At 39.9% G+C, this 8,223-nt stretch overlaps 1 non-coding gene across 1 annotated transcript; it reads right to left on the bottom strand.

The window, feature by feature from the left end:
* Positions 1-7,899: 7,899 nt before the first annotated feature.
* On the bottom strand, positions 7,900-8,006 carry LOC131219693 (small nucleolar RNA R71). Its single transcript, XR_009158339.1, has one exon. It is a non-coding gene; the product is annotated as a small nucleolar RNA R71 (small nucleolar RNA).
* Positions 8,007-8,223: the final 217 nt, after the last annotated feature.

Here is an 8,223-nt window from a genome sequence, read left to right on the forward strand (position 1 = left end):
TCGGAGATGCTGCCAGAATAAGTTTTCCTAATGGATGGATCAACTGCAGTTACCGTCTTCAAACGGGCCGTTCTTCTTTGTCAATGCTTGATGGACCGGCTGGGAAATGTACGACCAGTGGTCACAGTCTCAGATGGGTGCATGCATGGGGCATATGGTAAGACTGATCTGGACGACGTTTTTTTTTTTTTAATTTTATGGTAACATGCATTCACTCTGCACGCACTCACACCGCAGTGGTTTTTCACCATAGTGGGTTCTCGAACCCATAACCTTGTGTTGGAACTCTTATGAGTCTACCACTGGTGCATGAGTAACAACCCATATGATCTGGACAGCTTCTCTATACATGCCCAGGCTGGCCCACTCATTAAGTGGCTCCAGATGTGCGCTGAATTTGAACCACTTGTTCTCTGTAACTGAACACCTGTGGCCCACCAGAAGAGTGAATTGGACAGATTCAGGTTGTTGATCTAGCCAACCACAGAATAAATGTTTCATTGGTCTGGAATTCGAGTAACCAATTCATTACACGGGTGCCCCGTGTGCCCCTCCCATGGCCCTGTGTGGCCTCACGTGCCCCGTGTGCCCCTCCCACGCCACCGCATCTCGTCGCATGACATCGCATGCTGTTGCAATCCCTCGTGTATCACTCCCAGGCCATCGCATGCCCTTGGTTGCCCCTCCCACGCCACCCTGTGGCCTTTGCTTCGGAGACTTTGTTGCCCCCTCCCAGGCCACCCTGTGGCCTTTGTTTCAGCGAGACTTTGTCGCCCCCTCCCATGTCATCCCGTGGCCTTTGCTTTGGCAAGACTTTGTCGCCTCCCTTTTCGTCCCTAGTGAGCCTGTTCGGCGTTGCATGCGGGGACCTTGGCGGTGTGCATTTGTTCCACTCAGGATGATGCGCATCGGTTTGGGCCGGAGCACGATGCTGGATGGATAGAAGTTGGAGTAGCCCATTCTTGAATCCAACGGTCCAAATTCAAATGCATTTGATTGGCCTGTTTGTTGAGCTGGCCAGCCTGATATTCAGGGTAGCATACATTCAGAAAAGAGTGCGTTATGGACACTGAAGATCTCTCATGTGTAATGTTGGCTCATGTGGGGCCCTTGTGTTTGTATTTATGGGGCAAGATATGCACGCTGCATACACGTCCTCATTGCGGTTAGTGTCAAAGCACAAACGATTTAACTCGAATCCGGGAATTTCCCATCTGTATCACTGGGAAACCGCAGTTGCAAGTGAAACCACAGATTAAAAGCTCTAATATAGCAGAATTCACAGCTCTGCACCAATATATCCTCACGCATTGCAATAAGACACATAAGGCTTCTAGCAGTTGAATTTGGACTTCTTTTCTTCTCCATGACCTCAGCCGATAAAGCCCCGTTTGGGAGCTTGGATTTTGAATGCTTTGGAAACGAAATCACAATTACATTGAAATCAAGGTAATCTATAATCCTCAGTTGTGTTTGGTTGAAATTCATTGGAATCTAAAACTTGTATTTGGAATGCATTGGAATTCTTCGATACATCCACAAGATCTGAAATAGATTAACTAAATCAGCTTCTTCTTCTTTTTTTTCTTTTTTTCTTTTTTTTTTTTTAAAAGGCGCATGCCACCGGGATTTCATTGATCATCAGAAATTTACAGGCATTCGGGGGGGCCCAATCATATCTCCACAAGCTAGACTAGACAGAAGGTTAAATGAGAACCTTCAAGGAAAAAACTACAAAAATCAAAACATAACAAAAAAGCCACCTGCCCCAATCACGGGCATCGTAGTGCTCCAATTCCTGCATTATCTAGCACTAAAGCTCCTCGGAAGTTGAGAATGGCATGTGAAGATTTTGTTGGGGCAGCCATCACTTGTCATTCTTGCTAGCGCATTAGCCACCGAATTCCCCTCTCGAAAGATGTGGTTGATCATGAGGTTTAGTCTCCATTTTTTTTCCTGGATATCCCCCAAAGTGTACCAAATGTTCCAGGGATTGGACGTGGCCGAATCCCCCAGCGCATCTACAATGACCTTAGAGTTAGTTTCAACTATGATATTTGTAAGTCCCAGGTTGGAACAGATGTTAAGGCCATCAAGCATGGCCCATGCTTCTGCACATGTATTTGTAGCAGCTCCATAATATCTATGAAAGGCGAAGACGAGCTTGCCTAAGTGGTTCCGGCATATGCCGCCTCCACCACTCTCACCTGGGTTTCCTCTCGAGGATCGATCAGTGTTTAGCTTCAGCCATTGAACTGGAGGCTTTGTCCATCTAACTATGAACAACTTACTAGCAAGGAGTTTGCTGGGGAAGCTAAGCCTTAATGTCTGGATGATGATGTTCTCGGCCACGGAGTTTCTATCCGAATCCGGAATCGTTAAGCCGATCTCTCTCAACTAGCGGCTGACGTTGTGTATTATGGCCGTTTTTAAATGTTAGATTCAATCACAATTGTTTCATATGGGTAAATGTGTCAAATTAATATATATATATATATATATATATATATATATATATATATATATATATATATATATATATATATATATATATATATATCTGTGTGTGTGTGAGATATTTGATAAAATGATTATAATAAGTCTTTTGAAATATATAGTTTGGCAAAAAATGAAAAAATTTCAAGCCTTAGGTGGGCCACAAATATAAGGATTACAAATAAGTGACTCGCTGACATTTTCTAACCGATCATTTAGATGTCCAACCTTTAGATGGTTCGGATTATCCTATAGATGCGATTTTAGTTTTGCAGCCAATAATTAGATTATTTTGGAGTATCATTAGCATGCCACGTGTACGATGGTTTAGTAGCCTAGTAGCACCTTTGTTATGTTGCACATGCGACTTTTTTGCCTTTAAATATGAGTCAGAAAAGTCATTTCATTTGAATTACACCAGAATCATAGCATTTTACTGAATTTTCAAAACACACCAAAAGGAGGTATTTGAAATAGCTTCAAATTTTTTTACTGTCAAATCCAAGTTATCAAATGCAAAAAGTTGCTACTTGAATTTAAAATATAGCAATTTAACTCCAAATCAAGGTTCCAAATGACCCTTAGATTTCTCGGCATTAAAATTCTCTCTACCTTATTTAAAGATTGGAAAGGTTGACAGTGGAATCAAAGATTCATTGGTTGAGCAAGCATCAGAGTAGTCAAATCCATTTTGTAATGACCAGATGAAGCATTTGTTATGGTTGAGGCAGAAAGATAGAAAATAAATCACTTAAAGATAGGCTTAAGGCACGTTACGATGTTGTTATCTTTAGAGCGATATTCGCACCCTACTGGTGATTAAATTAATTTGCAAGAGGGTTACAACAAATCCACCTCTAGGATATAATAAGCCTCTTCTCCAAGATCGGAGAAATGTGGGTTTCGGCCTACAAAACCAAAAAACTGCACCCCGAACACATTTTTACAGCATACTCCCCTAACTTTTGTGTTGTTACAATTTACCCCCTAAAAACTGTTTGCAAGTTATTGCATGAAAAACTGTCTGCAGTTTAGTGCCTAAAAACTGTAACTTTCCAAAAACTATCCAAAACAAAAAATGGAGAAGAAGAAGAAGAAGATGGAGAGAAGATTTTTGGAATTGTGATTTCGGATTGACCCAAAGATGGGTTTATATAGAATCACAAGAGACGCTTTAAAATCCTTTTCATGAAAAGACATCTTCTTCTATGGTGTCTTTTCAATAATGGTGGTGTCTTTTCGACAATGGCATCCCTTCATTTCAAATTCAAATGATGCTCTCTTTACCAACAGGTATCATCATTCACAAATGAATGATCACTAACAATCACCAAAAGCCATAACCCTTTTTCTCAAAAATTTCTTTTATAAATTAAAATCTTTTTCTTCTTATTTTGAAAAAACCCAATAATCCCCCACTATTTTTTAAAATACGGAGGTCAGGGTCTTTAAGGAAAATATGTGTATAGGAGAATGTGTCTTATGAACTTGAACCTTCACTTAATGTAAACAAATCAAAGTTGTATCAGAATCTTTAGTGACTATGGTCTTTAACTAAGTATTCTATATGACACAACCGAACATGTTACACACACATATTTCAATTGTCATGTATTTTAAAATTATAGGACATTAAAGGCATTGTGCTCTGTCCTAGATTCATGAGTTCATGATAGTAGCCAAAACTTTCGAACATTAGGAAGCGACCCTGCTTCCAATACTCATATAGGTGAGTCCTTATGAATACCCCTGTAGCTATAGCATCCTTGAAAGGACTTATTAAGAGCAGCAGCTCATCCTCCTTTTTATCATTACGGGTACCCAACACTATACATACATCCAGGAATGAGACGGATAGAAAACGTATAGTGCTACTTCAGACACTTCCTATGATGTACTTTGCCTATTGAACCTATTAACTTAGATTGGGTTTCCCTCATTCAGTATTTGTGAAATTGGCTCAAGTCTCATTCCTCTTGATGTTTTACTAACAACATCCATTACCAGTTCCTTAGTGAATGGGTCCGTTAGATTCTGGATAGATCAGGGTCAAATATTGCATATCAGACCCCAGTAATTGCCTAAATTTACGTACATGATAAGGTTTAATGCCATATTTTAATCGTGTTTTTATTACAGGATGAAATCAGGAGTGTGTACTGAAAGATGATGTTAAGAACATGGATTTGGCGCTCCAAAATTCAGAGCACGGGATGGACTCCAGAGAATCAATAATGAAGATTTTACACGCCTGAGATCTGAGGAAAGCAAGGCAAATGGGCTCGAAAAGGTTCCAGAATGCAAGATCACATGTTTCCCGCCATCCGATCAACTCGAAACTTCATACACGTGATGGGGACCATAAATGAACCGTACATATTAAATTTCAGCCATTGACAATCTCGGGAAGTGGTCTAACGGCCAGATCAGCCCCTTAATTCATTAAGTGGGGCCCGCTGGATATCTGGATATACATCAATTTTGGTCCTGACGGTGGAAATAATATGAGAAAAAGGATGGACGGTGCAGATTTCTCAAAAGTATCACAGTGGACCCCACCTTGGGTGACATGTGCATGGTGCACATGTGCACTGCCTGTGCACCGAATGAGCATAAGTCGGTCAGCAGCGCTGACCCGACTTCATCCTTTCAAAAACAGAAACTTTCGTTTCTGGCGCGTGTAACGGACGGAAAGTCCGTTTTTACGGACCGCTGTGGGCCCCGTACGTCACCCGTACGGCCGATCCGAGCCGTCCATCGTGTAGATGGGTTCGAGAACTACAAAACCATGCTGATATTCCACTCCCATACGTGCACACGTGTGCGGTACACAGGACACAAGCAAGCTGTCCCATGACGTCCAGAATGAAAACAGCTTGATTCCTTCTTTGGGCCGCGTCCACGCAAGTTCAAAACCATCCATCTTTGAACGAAATCTCGTCCTCTATCCAATGGACGGGGTGGATTTCCCCGAAAACGCTTATGTGGGGCCCACCGAGCATCGCAGCGCCCGTGAAAAACTGACTTCCGGGCGATTGTGGCCCACCATCTTCGATCAGATGGAAGATCTGATCCGTCCATCGTGTAGAGGGCGTCGAGAGCTTCAAAACCATGTTGATATTCCTCGCCCATGCGTACACACGTGTGCGGTGCAGAGGCCAAAAGTAGACTGCCCCGGGACGTTTAAAACTGATCTTTTTGTATTTTCTTCTCTGGGCCGCACTAATGGACCTTCAAAACCGCCCATTCTTGACTGAAATTTCGTTCTGAATCCAATGGACAGGGTGGATTTTCCATAAAATACCTCTGTGGGGCCCACCGATCACAGCTGCGAAAATTTATACTCCGAGTCCTTCTACGACTCTGCCACCGACCCCAGCCATCCAACAGCTATAAAAGGGGAGTTTTGGACGTGGGAAAGGCATTCAGAACCAGGGGATTTCAGATCTGGAGCAAGGGAGAGAAGAAAGAGAAGAAAGAGAAGAAAGAAGAGAGAGATTGATTGGTTTGGTGTTTAATTTTTATGAATTTTATTTAATATTTTATGGATTTTATGGGTCACTAATCTCTCAGCTAAGGCTGAGATGAAGCCCTTAATTTGATCAGCTCTTGTGTTGGTTGATTTACTTTGAATTTCAATTAATTTGCTTCTTTCTAAGTGGGCTTTATGGGTTTAAATTCTATACTTCTCCATCTATGAAAGTATATATATGGATGTTGTTTGGATGCTTATTATAGGTGCTTGTGTTTGATCAAGAACAAGTTTCCTATAGAGGAAGAAACAGTGCTTTAATGAATGTACATCCCTTATGCCCGACCAAGGATATGGGATCTGACATTCAAGTCATTGCTTAAAGGAATTAGACAGTTAGTATGCCCGATAAAGGACACAGATTGTGATTTCTCTGTATAAGTGGTATCAATATAGATCAAGGTGAATCAACAGACAAAACAAGGGTTAGGATAATTAGGGGTGGATTCGAAAGTCCTAGTGCTCTCTCTCTGATTGAATTTTCTTCCCTGTTCTTAATTAATTGTTTTTCATAAAATTGTGCTTAGTAATTCATTCCATTATTTGTTGGATTAGTTAAGGAGAAATCATAGATTTGAATTGTGACGACCAGTCCTCGTGGGAACGATCTCGTAATACGTACCGTATCTACATCTGATTCGTATACTTGCGAGTTTAAAAATCATTTAAATCGTGTTGGTTTAAATAAAACATCAAGTTTTTGGCGCCGTTGCCGGGGACTATTCGGTCCAATTGGATTTAAGATTCTCTCTTATCATAATTCATAGTCTTAGTTTTTTTACTAACTTTAGAAACTAACTTATTTCCTGTTTTGTAGGGACCTGACATAAACTACTAATTTGGTAATCTCTTTCCAAATTTTCTATTTTTTTTCTAATTTCTATTTTTAGAATTAAGGTTTTATTTTTATTTTTATTTTTATTTTTTATTTTTTATTTTTTATTTTTAGAAAGTTTCTATTTCTAGGCTATTTTATTTTTAGAAATTTCCTATTTTCTAATTATATATTCTGATTCTTCTTTCAAGTAACTTTCTATTTTCTAGTTTAAGTTTTATTATTGTTAAGAGTCTTTAGGTTTTATTTTTTTAGAAAGTTTCTCTCTTATTTTCTAATTTCCTATTTTTTAGAAATTTTCCCTTGCTTAGGATTTTTTTTCTAGCATTATTTTAGTAAATTTAATTTATTTTTGTTTTCTTTTTGTTTACAGGAATTGAGGAAGGAAGCTGCTAAATAACATTGTCTTCAAAAGGAGGAGCTCCCTATTCTTCATACATCAATCATCTCCTTTTCCGGGTTCTTTCTTCCCATTCTTATTTACATAGTTTTAACTTGTTTTAGAATCTCTTAATTTCTAGGTCTAGTTTTATTTCTCTTAGGTTGCTTCTTAACATAGTTTATGCTAGGACGTAGATCTCTGAATATAGAACTAGCACCGTTTGATCCTGAGATTGAAAGAACAATTCGTGAAAGATTGAGAAATAATCCTGTTGAAATGGCGAATGAGACTGAAGTTAAAGCTCTCAAAGATTATTCAGCTCCTGTCCAATTTAATGCGCCTTCATGCATAGTGTTGCCAACCACTACGGCAGCACACTTTGAACTTAAACCTGGAGTCATACAATTGTTGCCATCCTTTTATGGATTGGACAAGGAGAACCCATATCATCATGTGAAAGAATTCTTAAACATTTGCTCCACCTTTAAGTTCCAAAACTTCTCAGACGATTCGATCCGCCTACGCCTGTTTCCTTTTTCTTTGAAGGATAAGGCAAAAGCATGGTTGAATTCTCTAGAAGTTGGATCTATCACTACATGGGACCAACTGTCTAAGAAGTTCTTAAACAAGTTCTTCCCCGTTCACAAAACCAATGCCCTTCGTAGAGAAATTACTAACTTCACACAAAAAGAGGGCGAGCACTTTCATGAATGTTGGGAAAGATGGAAGGACTTGCTTCTTAAATGTCCTCACCATGGTTTTGAGAAGTGGCAACAAGTTCAATACTTCTATGACGGTCTGACACCACAGAACCGTTGCATGGTTGATGCCACCAGTGGAGGGTCATTCATGACCAAAAGTGATGTCGAAGCGTGGAACTTCTTTGAAACCTTGTGCGAAAATTCCCAGCAATGGGATTATTCAAATAGAGGTGACAGAAGTCCCCAACCACAAAAGAGAGGTGGTATATATGAGATA

The sequence above is a fragment of the Magnolia sinica genome, chromosome 11 (genome assembly GCF_029962835.1).
Source record: "Magnolia sinica isolate HGM2019 chromosome 11, MsV1, whole genome shotgun sequence".
NCBI classification, from domain to species: Eukaryota; Viridiplantae; Streptophyta; class Magnoliopsida; order Magnoliales; family Magnoliaceae; genus Magnolia; species Magnolia sinica.